Source organism: Leiobunum rupestre, chromosome 3 (assembly GCF_980474605.1).
Source record: "Leiobunum rupestre chromosome 3, qqLeiRupe1.1.hap1, whole genome shotgun sequence".
NCBI lineage: Eukaryota > Metazoa > Arthropoda > Arachnida > Opiliones > Sclerosomatidae > Leiobunum > Leiobunum rupestre.
This window is the reverse complement of record NC_143386.1, coordinates 28,944,009-28,957,604: the sequence shown is the minus strand read 5'-3', so window position 1 is coordinate 28,957,604 and position 13,596 is coordinate 28,944,009. Positions and strand designations below refer to the sequence as shown.

Sequence of the window (13,596 nt, the reverse complement as noted above, 5' to 3'; positions counted from 1 at the left end):
TCATTTGTCCGTTTTTTCGAACATTAGGAATATTTTTTTTTAATATTGTTAATATAAGAAAATAGTAACATAAACGTGAACCTAACCTAACCTAACCTAAAATATCCACAACATTGATCGATATTAATACGAATATGAAGTAAAATATACAATATATAGATATAGCAGCAATTAAGAAAAAACAACTTGAACAAACAACGATATTTACAATGTATTTTTTCATTTTTAATTCTTGCACTAAAAACAATCCGGACCAAAAAAAAACAGCAATAAGAAATACTAATTTAGCGACAGAATTCGGACAAGTGATGCTACCGATTAGGACGAATGAAACAAACAAGTTGTCCAATTCGAACAATTGAAACATTTGTTATTTCGGCGGTTCGGACGAATGAAATTCGAACATTTGTTCCACCGTTCGGACGATTGAAATTCGAACAAATATGTATATAGCCCAAAAATTAACCATTACCTTAGCAGTAAAAAATTACTTTTCTCTTGTGTCTAAAAAACTGCCGTAGATGGCGCCACATTACCTAAACAATATCAGCTTTCGCAAAACAACTGAAGCTGGCACCATTTTACTTAAATAATTTCTGCTTTCGCAAAGCAGTCGGAGGTGGCACTGCAATAAATATCGAAGTGGTGTAAATATTAAAATTATTTTTGTCCATGGTTTTAGAATATTCAATAAAATAATTATTTAAGATAGAAGAGTTTAAAAAATTTAATTTGTCTTTGGATACGATAAAATAATTATTTAGAAATAGAATAATTAGAATTTTTTTAAGTTTTAAAATTGAAAATCATCCGGTTGGACTAATGACATTTTTAAAATTGAAAATCATCCGGTTGGACCAATGAGATTTTTTAAATTGAAAGTAATCCATGTGTTTTTAAATAATATAACACAAAATAACATCTTTAGTGGAATACTTATATACGTTTACTTTACTTTTGATACAGCAAATTAAATTGATCGTAATTATGTTCCTTCAGATCCCTTTTTGTCGATGTAGGATATGGCGTCATAGTAACGCGATTCGAGATCACTTACTCAAAAGCGTAAACAACTTTCGATAACCCCTTCCACAAGTACATACTTCCTGTCAACAATTCATGGGAACTTTGATATCAATGACTAACTTCCCACGTTAGTGTTCATAACTGTACTAATTGAACAAACATATTGAAAGCTGTAAATCGTTATAGCTTTGATAGAAACGGCTAATTGTATCGTCTTAAGCATCTACGCCCAACTTCGCTTTTCTTAGAAATTTTTAGAGCTTTAATCTGCTATAATGATGGGCAACGCTATCAGTATTTTTGAGAGGGTTTTGACATTTTGAGCGCAATTGAGTGGTAAGTTATCGTTTAATGAGATAATTAATTAGACTCAAATGAATGCTAAAAGAGATAAGCGCCGATTTTGCCTCTCCAATGAGCGCTAAAAGAGAGGAGTGACGATTTTGCCTCTCCAATGAGCGCTAAAAGAGAGGAGTGACGATTTTGCCTCTCCAATGAGCGCTAAAAGAGAGGAGTGACGATTTTGCCTCTCCAATGAGCGCTAAAAGAGAGGAGTGACGATTTTGCCTCTCCAATGAGCGCTAAAAGAGAGGAGTGACGATTTTGCCTCTCCAATGAGCGCTAAAAGAGCGGAGTGCCGATTTTGCCTCTCCAATGAGCGCTAATAGAGCGGAGTGCCGATTTTGCCTCTCCAATGAGCGCTAAAAGAGAGGAGTGACGATTTTGCCTCTCCAATGAGCGCTAAAAGAGAGGAGTGACGATTTTGCCTCTCCAATGAGCGCTAAAAGAGAGGAGTGACGATTTTGCCTCTCCAATGAGCGCTAAAAGAGAGGAGTGACGATTTTGCCTCTCCAATGAGCGCTAAAAGAGAGGAGTGACGATTTTGCCTCTCCAATGAGCGCTAAAAGAGCGGAGTGCCGATTTTGCCTCTCCAATGAGCGCTAATAGAGCGGAGTGCCGATTTTGCCTCTCCAATGAGCGCTAAAAGAGAGGAGTGACGATTTTGCCTCTCCAATGAGCGCTAAAAGAGAGGAGTGACGATTTTGCCTCTCCAATGAGCGCTAAAAGAGAGGAGTGACGATTTTGCCTCTCCAATGAGCGCTAAAAGAGAGGAGTGACGATTTTGCCTCTCCAATGAGCGCTAAAAGAGAGGAGTGACGATTTTGCCTCTCCAATGAGCGCTAAAAGAGAGGAGTGACGATTTTGCCTCTCCAATGAGCGCTAAAAGAGAGGAGTGACGATTTTGCCTCTCCAATGAGCGCTAAAAGAGAGGAGTGACGATTTTGCCTCTCCAATGAGCGCTAAAAGAGAGGAGTGACGATTTTGCCTCTCCAATGAGCGCTAAAAGAGCGGAGTGCCGATTTTGCCTCTCCAATGAGCGCTAATAGAGCGGAGTGCCGATTTTGCCTCTCCAATGAGCGCTAAAAGAGAGGAGTGACGATTTTGCCTCTCCAATGAGCGCTAAAAGAGAGGAGTGACGATTTTGCCTCTCCAATGAGCGCTAAAAGAGAGGAGTGACGATTTTGCCTCTCCAATGAGCGCTAAAAGAGAGGAGTGACGATTTTGCCTCTCCAATGAGCGCTAAAAGAGAGGAGTGACGATTTTGCCTCTCCAATGAGCGCTAAAAGAGAGGAGTGACGATTTTGCCTCTCCAATGAGCGCTAAAAGAGAGGAGTGACGATTTTGCCTCTCCAATGAGCGCTAAAAGAGCGGAGTGCCGATTTTGCCTCTCCAATGAGCGCTAATAGAGCGGAGTGCCGATTTTGCCTCTCCAATGAGCGCTAAAAGAGAGGAGTGACGATTTTGCCTCTCCAATGAGCGCTAAAAGAGAGGAGTGACGATTTTGCCTCTCCAATGAGCGCTAAAAGAGAGGAGTGACGATTTTGCCTCTCCAATGAGCGCTAAAAGAGAGGAGTGACGATTTTGCCTCTCCAATGAGCGCTAAAAGAGAGGAGTGACGATTTTGCCTCTCCAATGAGCGCTAAAAGAGCGGAGTGCCGATTTTGCCTCTCCAATGAGCGCTAATAGAGCGGAGTGCCGATTTTGCCTCTCCAATGAGCGCTAAAAGAGAGGAGTGACGATTTTGCCTCTCCAATGAGCGCTAAAAGAGAGGAGTGACGATTTTGCCTCTCCAATGAGCGCTAAAAGAGAGGAGTGACGATTTTGCCTCTCCAATGAGCGCTAAAAGAGAGGAGTGACGATTTTGCCTCTCCAATGAGCGCTAAAAGAGAGGAGTGACGATTTTGCCTCTCCAATGAGCGCTAAAAGAGAGGAGTGACGATTTTGCCTCTCCAATGAGCGCTAAAAGAGAGGAGTGACGATTTTGCCTCTCCAATGAGCGCTAAAAGAGAGGAGTGACGATTTTGCCTCTCCAATGAGCGCTAAAAGAGAGGAGTGACGATTTTGCCTCTCCAATGAGCGCTAAAAGAGAGGAGTGACGATTTTGCCTCTCCAATGAGCGCTAAAAGAGCGGAGTGCCGATTTTGCCTCTCCAATGAGCGCTAATAGAGCGGAGTGCCGATTTTGCCTCTCCAATGAGCGCTAAAAGAGAGGAGTGACGATTTTGCCTCTCCAATGAGCGCTAAAAGAGAGGAGTGCCGATTTTGCCTCTCCAATGAGCGCTAAAAGAGAGGAGTGACGATTTTGCCTCTCCAATGAGCGCTAAAAGAGCGGAGTGCCGATTTTGCCTCTCCAATGAGCGCTAATAGAGCGGAGTGCCGATTTTGCCTCTCCAATGAGCGCTAAAAGAGAGGAGTGACGATTTTGCCTCTCCAATGAGCGCTAAAAGAGCGGAGTGCCGATTTTGCCTCTCCAATGAGCGCTAAAAGAGAAGAGCTTAGACTTCCATTTTCTATTGAGCGAGAGCGCGGGGCGTGGGCGAGTGAGTTGAGCGTCTCTTTCCGCAAAATGCCTATCACCCGTCTGCCATAATCGCTACTACTTTATCTCGTTTTCGAGGTACTGTCACCTCAGCCTTACTATCCCTAAACCTTTAATTAAATTTGCTATTATTAAGCGAATTATTTATAAAATGTCAACAAGGCTGATACGTGGAATCTTGAAGAAGGCCGCAGACTAATCTTCATCTACTCTCAACCGAGAAAATAACAAGTTGGCCACAGGCTAAATTTAGTCCGGCGGTTAAAATTTGGATTACGTTAATTACAAGTACGAATTAAACAGAAATGAGCTTCTAAAAACCATTTAAAATACAAATTAATGGATGTGACTATTTAAAGTTACGCTCCTTACGAGTCTAGATGTCGCTCAAAGTGGTTAATTTTTTTGTAAAAATTGATTTATTTAAATTCAAATTTTAGCCTTTTCTATAAAGATTTAAAGCAGGATCTTTTCATGGAGAGGTCAGCGCACGGGTCTTTCTGCGGTACGACTACATTAGAGGGGAAAATTTGTGAATCATCTAAAGACCGCTAGTAGAAGTATTATGATTTTTAAATTTAAATGACTGGGAAAGGCTGTACACTAAGAAGTGCTGCCATCTATTAAATCTGAACATGTTAATATATTATCACTTGTTTTAAATAGTAGGATATTATTTTTTTCACAATTTCTTATATTTCTTACCAAACAGCCTGAATCTGACGAACGAGTTGCTTATAAAAACTGAGAGTGCGCTAACCTCTCTATAAAAATATGTTTGAAACGCTGATCCCTTTTCTCCTTAAAACCTGGTAGCTAGTCTGTGGGTAACCAAGCACCACGGTCTACCTTTCACTATGGTTTCAGATTAGGGTAAATTTCCCTTTAATTACTCCTGCAAGCCCGATAGATGGCGCTGCCGTAATAAAACTATCTCAGTTAATAAAAAACAGCGTGTTGGCCAGACTAACACTTTTATTGGCCAAGTTTCAAAGAACGGCTAGTGTGTATGACCGAGGCCTAGCTCGAAATATTTTAATCTAATAATCTTAGTGCACATTCTTTTGGTTGAACAAAACTAAATGGAAATATCAATTTTATTCACGTTTATCGATTTAATTAGCCTTTGCATAGATCGAGTTAGTGGCCAACGTTAGAAGGTCATTAACTACACAATTTTCGTTTGTTAAACACACGCTCTGAGATTTTTCGGTTGTTTATTAGATAAAAATCTAGCAATTTATGAGCTTCAAAAAATCATTGATTTAAATCAAATAATATAAGTACAATGTATTTATAGGCTTGGGGTTTATTCGGGTTACTATGGCCTTGCTCCCTTTGGCCCTCGTCTCGGGCCCTTCAGGCCAGTTCCGGGCCCCTAGGCTTAAAGCAAGTGGCGGTTCTATCATTGCCACCTGTATTATGAAAAGGCCCCTGTTATTAGAGATGGCCATGAATCTATCCGATTCTTCGAAAACCGCGACTTTACTGGAGAACGTGGTGCCATCTATTAACAGCAAAGGAAGCTAAAATTCAAAATAGCGAAACGATAAAGTCGTTAGAGCCATTTTAGAGTATTATAGTTAGACAACTTATACTCTATTTAGTGGACTTTAACCTAAATTATATATCTCATGTAAAAATATTGTTTATATTTGCTGTATTTTATGTACGATCCATGCAATCAACGCGAGGGGTACCTATAAGTACCGCCTTTTTGATTTCGAGGCTAGCGACATCACTATCGAGCCGCCACTTGCTTTAGCCTATTCAGTATATTGGTTAATCCGCCATTGGTTAAATAGTCGATGCAAAGTTTTCGGTCCATGTATGATGGTCAATTAGTTTAAATGGCAGGACAAATTCAAAATCTGATACAATTAATTTTATCGTAGACATTTATTGGAAATTATTAAATTTTCGTAATAGTATTTGGTACCTGATCATTTGATTTGGGTACATTTGTTCGAATTTCATTCGTCCGAACGGTGGTACAAATGTCCGAATGATCATTTGTCCGAATGCCGGAAAACAGGATCGTATGTCCGAAAACGTATTTCATTTGCCCGAAACATTTATCACAACTTTTGTTCAATTTATGTTAACTTTACTGGCGAATTTCATTTGATCGATTAATAGTTTGTCCGTTTTTTCAAACATTAGGAATTGGTTGTTTTTTTTAAAATATTGTTAATATAAGAAAATAGTAACATTAACGTGAACCTAACCTAACCTAACCTAAAATATCCACAACATTCAACGCAATTCCCACTTACTAACAAACAACGATATTTACAATGTAGTTTTTTATTTTTAATTCTTGCACTAAAAAAAACCGGACAAAAAAACAGCAATACGAAATACTAATTTAGCGCCAGAATTAGTGATGTAAGTCGGGTAAATACCCAGTGGGTAGGGTATTTTTAAATAGGTATTTACCCCATGCCCGGGTTAGTACCCAAAACTAGGGTTTTTATGATTGGGGCGTCAGTTAGTATCGGGTGGAGTGGTACTATCGGTTATCCTCCTTGTCAACATCTTTTGCTTTGTTTGGGCTTATTAGGTAGGGCATTTTTGGGCAAACTACCTTTTTTAAATGCAGTTTTATTTTGGTGTATTTTATTTCTAGATAAAATGAAGGTGTTGCTTTCATATATATTGCTGTAAGGAATACAAACATTCTAATGTCAACAAAATGACAAAGCATATCAGGAAATGTTTTAATGGCCCAAATGAAATGAATAAAATCCTTAATTGCTCACGTTACTGTTAGTGTTAAGTCTGCTAATAAAATAGTCATGATGAGGAGTCTTTGGAGAGGCAGGGGCAGCAGAGATCGTCCAGAAAATGAATAAATGATATTTATTAGTTATATCATATATGTTATTGTTACTATGTAAAACTTTCAAAAAAGTAAGAAACAATAATTAAATTTAATGTGAGCATAAGTTGATGTGTTTGTGGGTTTTTCAATTACCGTACTCTTAATTGAATAAATTAAAAAAAATTAACAAAGAAATTAATGGTGTTTATAAACACCTGGATATTTTTGTATTTTGGGTATATACCCGGGTAAGTACCTAAGGTATTTACCCTGCGTTATAAATACCCGGGTATTTTACATCACTAGCCAGAATTCGGACAAGTGATGCCACTGATTCAAACGAATGAAACAAACAAGTTGTCCAATTCAAACAATTGAAACATTAGTTATTTCGGCGGCTCGGACGAATGAAATTCGAACATTTGTTCCACCGTTCGGATGATTAAAATTCGAACAAATGTACCTACCCCGATCATTTGTATTATTAATTAAGTAAATTAATTAATAAAAATTATGAATGGTATTTGGCAACGTATATGAACGCGTCGCTCTAGGACGGTTTCTACCTCATCATTTAGAATTTAATTGCAATTCCATCGTTATTAAGAAAGACTTAGGTCTCTTGTCTATTTTATTGCGTTTGGATTAGTAATGTCGATGACATCTTTTCGCTGTAAGGCGAGTTCTGAGAAGATAGAATTTATTTATTTCTTCGTAAAGAGAATGAGCATTTTGAGATTATTTTTAGCGTGCACTCCTATAATCTCTTTGCCCCTCAACAAAATCAGTGGTCATTCCACGGCAAATGGTCACAGGTTATCAACCCTATATGTTCAGATTTCTTCCAAAATTCGTTCTGGGAGTTTTCTTTTTGCGCAAAGCCGATTTTCAAAATATGTATGGCATCCGATGAATAGTTTTGGTCACTTTTTGAGATATTAGATATTAACATTTTTTTTAAAATCGCCAAAATGGCCTTGACCCTTGAAATAGGCAAGTAAATATCTTAAAAAAATTATCTGATTTTAATGAATCAAACCTTGATTGAAAGACCTCGTCCTGCACATTCCATAAATAGTTTTTGAAGTTTTGTACATTTGATCCTTGACTTCTTTAATGTAGGTTAAAGATTTTGACCTTTGCTCTTAACCTAGATTCTTTTTATTTCATTTCGAATTATCTGGATGTATTTCATTATAAAATGCCAATGTAATATTTTTAGTTCCCGAGAAATGTTAATACCCATACCAATAAAAACTCGCTTTTTCGTTAAATATCTAAAAATAAAAACTGTTTTAATAAGAGTTTCACTACAAAATATTTTTATCATCTAGAATTTAAATTATAAAACTGCCATTTTAGAATTTCATAGTTAAAAACATTCAGGGAAATCAAAAACAAGGGTGGATATATTTTTGAGTTCGAAGGTCAGACTTTAAAGGTCAGAGTTGAAACATTTTAAACTGAATTTTAAAGGTTAAGGGTTAAGAAAAATTAGTTTTCTGAAATTCAATCTGAAAATACAAGAAAATAGATTTAATATGAGCTTCGTCACAATAAAATTGGCCAATTATTGAAAAAGTTCTGATCTTAAATTTTAAGTTCATTTTTGACAAATAACGGAAAATTGGATATTTTTTATTGGTATTGGGTCCAATAAATTATTATATTTCTCGAGAACTAAAAATATTATATTGGGATTTTAGCATTTTCTACTGAAATTCATCCAGGGAATTGGAAATAAATAATTAAAATAAATAAAATAGAACCTAGGTTACGAGCAAAGGTCAAATATTTTAACATTCATTCAAGAGGTCAAGGGTCAAATGCACAAAATTTCTAAAATTATTTGTTGCGATAAAATCGTATAATATTTCATAGAGATATTTACTTTCCTATTTCAGCGGTCAATTTTCCAATATCTAATATCTCAAAAACTATTCCTTACCAATCGGATTTCATTACTTAAAAATAGTCGGACCGAATCGAGTCTAATGGCCGTAGTGTATCTAATTTATTTGATTTTATTTTTTCACTTAACCCCGGAGTGATTGTCATTCAAGGTCATTTGACTCGTCTGTAATCGTGACCATAACTTCCTTACTTCGTATAATTAGTTTTACTTTCTGTCTCCGACGGCTGTCTTTTCCCGCGTTTATACTTTAGTATAATCAAAGGGAAGTATCCACCAAGGCTATACATGTGTATATTTAGCGCTGGTGTAAAACAGAGATCATATATAGCTACGCTAAGGGAGATATGAACAAATACTCTAGAGCAATGGCGTGTCTACATCCCTTTCTTCCCCTTTGCGACGCCAGCTCCTCAGTGACAGACTAGGAGCAACAAACACAACACCCACACAAGGAGAACGCAACCCGTCAAAAGTCGTAGATTTTCTTGCGTACATTTTTCATTGGCTAGACGCATTATCGCCTGCTGCCGTCGGAAGGGGAAATTTCGAAAATTTTCTTCCCCCCGCCCGTAAAACGTGCAGGGTAAAGGTTCATCCAATGAAATTTTCACACAACCGTTAGGGCTGTGCGAGTAGTGGTTTCAGGCAATCGAGTCGGGTATCGAGTACCAAATTCTTTTTCATCGAGTATTCGAGTCGAGTAATCGAGTACTTGATTAAGGGGAAAATTTCCATTATTCGAGTCGAGTAATTAAAAAAAACATCGAGTAATATTTTAAACGAGTCGGGTTATCGAGTACTTGATTAGGAGCTGGTTTTATTTAAGTAATTATGAAATTAGATTTAAAAGGAGTATAAAGTAACTTTCAATGCTGAAAAATATTCTTTTAATTTAAATGAACCACAGTTTCCACAACTTTTTAGGTACCGTTTATTGCCCCAAAAAAAGTTGTAAAACCCCCTCTTTGAACTTTGAAGCAACGTGGATAGAAAAAACTAATACTCGACGAGTTTAGAGAGCAGCTTATTCGAGTAATCGGGTACCCGAATATGCAATTTTTTGGTACTCTGTAATCGACGAGTATTCTCCAATTACTTATTCAAGGTCAAGTTTGATGATGTTCGTGTACTCGCATAGCGCTAACAACCGTGCGTTAGCGTGTTTAAATGCTAGCTGCGTTCTCCTTGTGTTTGTTGCTCCTAGGTGACAGAGAGTAAAAACATTTATTTCCTTAAAACAATCACAGCCAAGAGCTGGGCTCGAGCTCAGCTCACCGAATTCGTATATGAGCTTACGGTTGGTCTCGGGCTCACCTTGGTCTCTCCAATGATTGGCCGGGTCTCGGGCTCGAGCTCGCTATCTAAATTTCCCCGCCGATGTGAGGTCTCAAGCTTGGTAGATTTAAAACCGACAAACCGTCTCGGGCTCGGACTCACTGTAGTTATAAATAGACGGGCAGTCACGGGCTCGCGCTCACTATATTTACAAATCGACGCGTGGTCTCGGGCTCGCGCTTACTATATTTACAAATCGACGCGTGGTCTCGGGCTCGCGCTCGCAACAATAACATGACATGTTATCTCGGGCTCAGGCTCACTATAGATACTTACAAATAAGAAGGTGGCCTCGAGCTCGGTCTCACTATATTGTAGCTCTGCTCAACATGATATAATTAATCCCTTTCGACAGCTCTGAACTCTAGAATTGCTCAAGTTGCTCAACCCAATTTTTCGTCGCACAATTTATTTATCAAATAGCCCAATTAGTGTTTTTGACCTCCATTCCGGCATCACTGGCACACCTGGAACACAGTCGGAGGCGGTCAAGTAGCCCTGAGCCCGGGATTCCAGACGGCGCTAGGCCGCGCTAGCTTCTAACCCTTTTTTTTTTTCAAAATAAATTTCGAACTTGGGCTTAAGGCTAAACAATATCGCGAATTGGAAGGAAATAGAGCTAATCCTCAGATACGAAAACAGTATTCAAATCGGTCTCGGGCTCGGGCTCAATCGTAATTATGAGTTGAGTTCGGGCTCACCTCAGATATGAAAACTACCAAAATGAGTCTCGAGCTCAGGCTCAAGTACTATGTCGAGCTCAAGGTTGAGTTCTTAGAACGTTAATTTTTAATACGGGCTCGCGCTCGAGCTCCAATAATGTGAATCATGAAATGGGTTCAAGCTGGAGCTCGAAGTAATTTGTATTTTAACAGAGGCTCAAACTCGGGCTCACTAGTTACAATATTCGGTCTACAATACCTTAGCTCGGGCTCGGTTTTAACGTGAAAACTTATTGGTCTCGTCTCAGGCTTACAATATCTATTTAAAATATCTGAGCTCGGTCTCAAATTGAGCTCGGGTTCACTAGTTACAATATTCGATCCACAATACCTCAGCTCAAGCTCGGCTTTAACGTGAAAACATATCGGTCTCATCTCAGGCTCACAATGTTTAAAAATACCTGAGCTCGGTCTCAAATTGAGCTCGGGCTCACAGCGTTAGCCCCAGCTCGTTGACCTCTGACCACGTATTTCTGGTTAGTTTTACTCCATTCCATGCACTAGATAAAATTCTTTGGTTAAGTAAACTACTACGTGGGAAAAGCATTTGATAAAAACTGCCGTTTTAAGGCACGCGTTAACCAGATCGTTCTCGATCCGTATGGCACCATTTAAGCCACGTTTACACTTACCCCTAAATTCGCTTCGTTTAGATAACTGGTTTTTAAAACCAACGTGAGAAATCGCTTCGTGTTGGTTCGGGAAGCAACTCGTCCAAGTCGGATCACTAGAATCGCTTTCAAAACGACAAGGCGGGGAAGTAAAATTGCTCGTATTTTCAAAAATAATGGGGATAAAATTCTAAATAATGTCAAATAATATTACTGTATGTATAGTAAACAAGATTAACTAATTGTTTTGGGATACATTTTAGTATTTTCAAAATTCTGTTCATAATTTGAAATGACGTTAAGCCTTGGCTATAAGCGAACCAGGGTGAAGCGATTTCGCAATTCAACACTTCTAACAACTGTTATTTTAATTTGATCATTTGACAGCCGAGGTATGAATTAATAATAAGGTTTTAAAGCGAGCAGGATCTTACTTGCCTCTGATTAGAGACTATTTGCGATACTATAACAATACAGGGTGATACCATTGAGTTTAGAATAAATAGAGGTACAACTAAATCTGGCTGGCGCGGGACCAATTTCGTTCAATAAGGAGACTTTATCAACTTTATCGTTCTACCGTGGCGGCATCTGTCTCTAGTGGTGGCAACTATATTGCAATTTATTTTTTTCGCGAATCTGATATTGAATGATTTCTCGTAACAAACAAACCTTTGAAGTTGTTTAAAAATAATTTTATTCTGTCAACACGATCCTTTTTAACTCAAGTTACGGTGAGTTAGCTAATAATTATTTATTTTAGCCATATAATTTTACAAAATATAGATGGCGCTACCGCCTATTTATACAGATAAATTTCGTACAGTCTTATTAGAACAGGTCCCGCGTAACCATGGCAACCGAAATCGTAATTGTAATTCTAGCAGTAGTATTTCCAATTCAATGGGTGATACCGAGGGAATACTTTAACCCATCTGGCGACAGAGAAATTTCATAAGCATTCACAGGGTTTTAATTCCAACGTTGCGATAAAACATAACTCGAACAGTTACATTTGTAAATTCATTAACTTACGATAAAAATATAAAAATAAAATTGTGTAATTTTGACATAAAATGGTCAGGGAAACGGGTAATTTGAATCTGAAAATATTAGGGTAACCCTGAATAATGTAACTAGTCTCGTAAGTTATCTAGCTTATACGCTTCTGGTACAATGCATTGGGAATTAATAGTTGATTTTATAAAATGTCTTTACGTTTGCCCAACTAGTTGAAATGTTGCCCTGGAATAGTTCAGCGAATGCCTAAGAATGAGTTGATAAGCTCTTTAGTGGGAGAGAAAACGGATCCACAGCTGAAGCGGGGAGGCAACATTTCAACAAGATGGCCAAGGTTATTTTATGAAAAGAACTAATCGGGTTTAGACAGCCCGTGATAATTGCACCACTCGTGACTAAACTAGTCGTTGTGTGTGTTTCCAGGAGGAAGATGAGCGGTGTATCGCTGAGACCTTGGATCCGTGAACTGTGATTATTTGCTACGAAGAACCTCTCTGAACAATCAACTTCTTAGGATCAGTAAAAATGGCTGCTACCAGATTGTGAGTACTCTCATTTTTTTTGGGATGAAGTGATATCATCGAATTTCGCAGAAGGACCATACGACACGAGTCCGATCACTGAGCAATTTTTCCAGGCCGGTAAAGTTTTCCTAATTTTCGAGGCCGGTAAAGTTTTCCTAATTTTCGAGGCCGGTAAAGTTTTCCTAATTTTCGAGGCCGATAAAGTTTGCCTGATTTTCGAGGCCGGTAAAGTTTGCCTGATTTTCGAGGCCGGTAAAGTTTGCCTGATTTTCGAGGCCGGTAAAGTTTTCCTAATTTTCGAGGCCGGTAAAGTTTTCCTAATTTTCGAGGCCGGTAAAGTTTTCCTAATTTTCGAGGCCGATAAAGTTTGCCTGATTTTCGAGGCCGGTAAAGTTTGCCTGATTTTCGAGGCCGGTAAAGTTTGCCTGATTTTCGAGGCCGGTAAAGTTTGCCTGATTTTCGAGGCCGGTAAAGTTTTCTATAATTTTCCAGGCTGGTAAAGGTTTCCTAATTTTCGAGGCCGGTAAAGTTTTCTATAATTTTCCAGGCTGGTAAAGGTTTCCTAATTTTTGAGGCCGGTAAAGTTTTCTATAATTTTCAAGGCCGGTAAAGGTTTCCTAATTTTCGAGGCCGGTAAAGTTTTCTATAATTTTCCAGGCTGGTAAAGGTTTCCTAATTTTTGAGGCCGGTAAAGTTTTCTATAATTTTCAAGGCCGGTAAAGGTTTCCTAATTTTCGAG

The 13,596-nt window shown here is 38.3% G+C and overlaps 2 protein-coding genes across 4 annotated transcripts in view; one reads left to right on the top strand and one right to left on the bottom strand.

The window, feature by feature from the left end:
- Positions 1-13,596, top strand: part of LOC149951381 (uncharacterized) — a 212,112-nt gene that overhangs the window by 42,074 nt on the left and 156,442 nt on the right. For all 3 annotated transcript variants that reach the window (XM_090168025.1, XM_090168028.1, XM_090168027.1), the window contains exon 2: positions 12,757-12,875. The gene's annotated coding sequence lies outside the window, so the exon portion shown is untranslated. The remainder of the gene's footprint in view (positions 1-12,756; positions 12,876-13,596) is intronic.
- The window catches only part of LOC149951382 (uncharacterized), a 435,419-nt gene that overhangs the window by 302,864 nt on the left and 118,959 nt on the right, over positions 1-13,596 (bottom strand). The gene's annotated exons all lie outside the window — the stretch shown is intronic.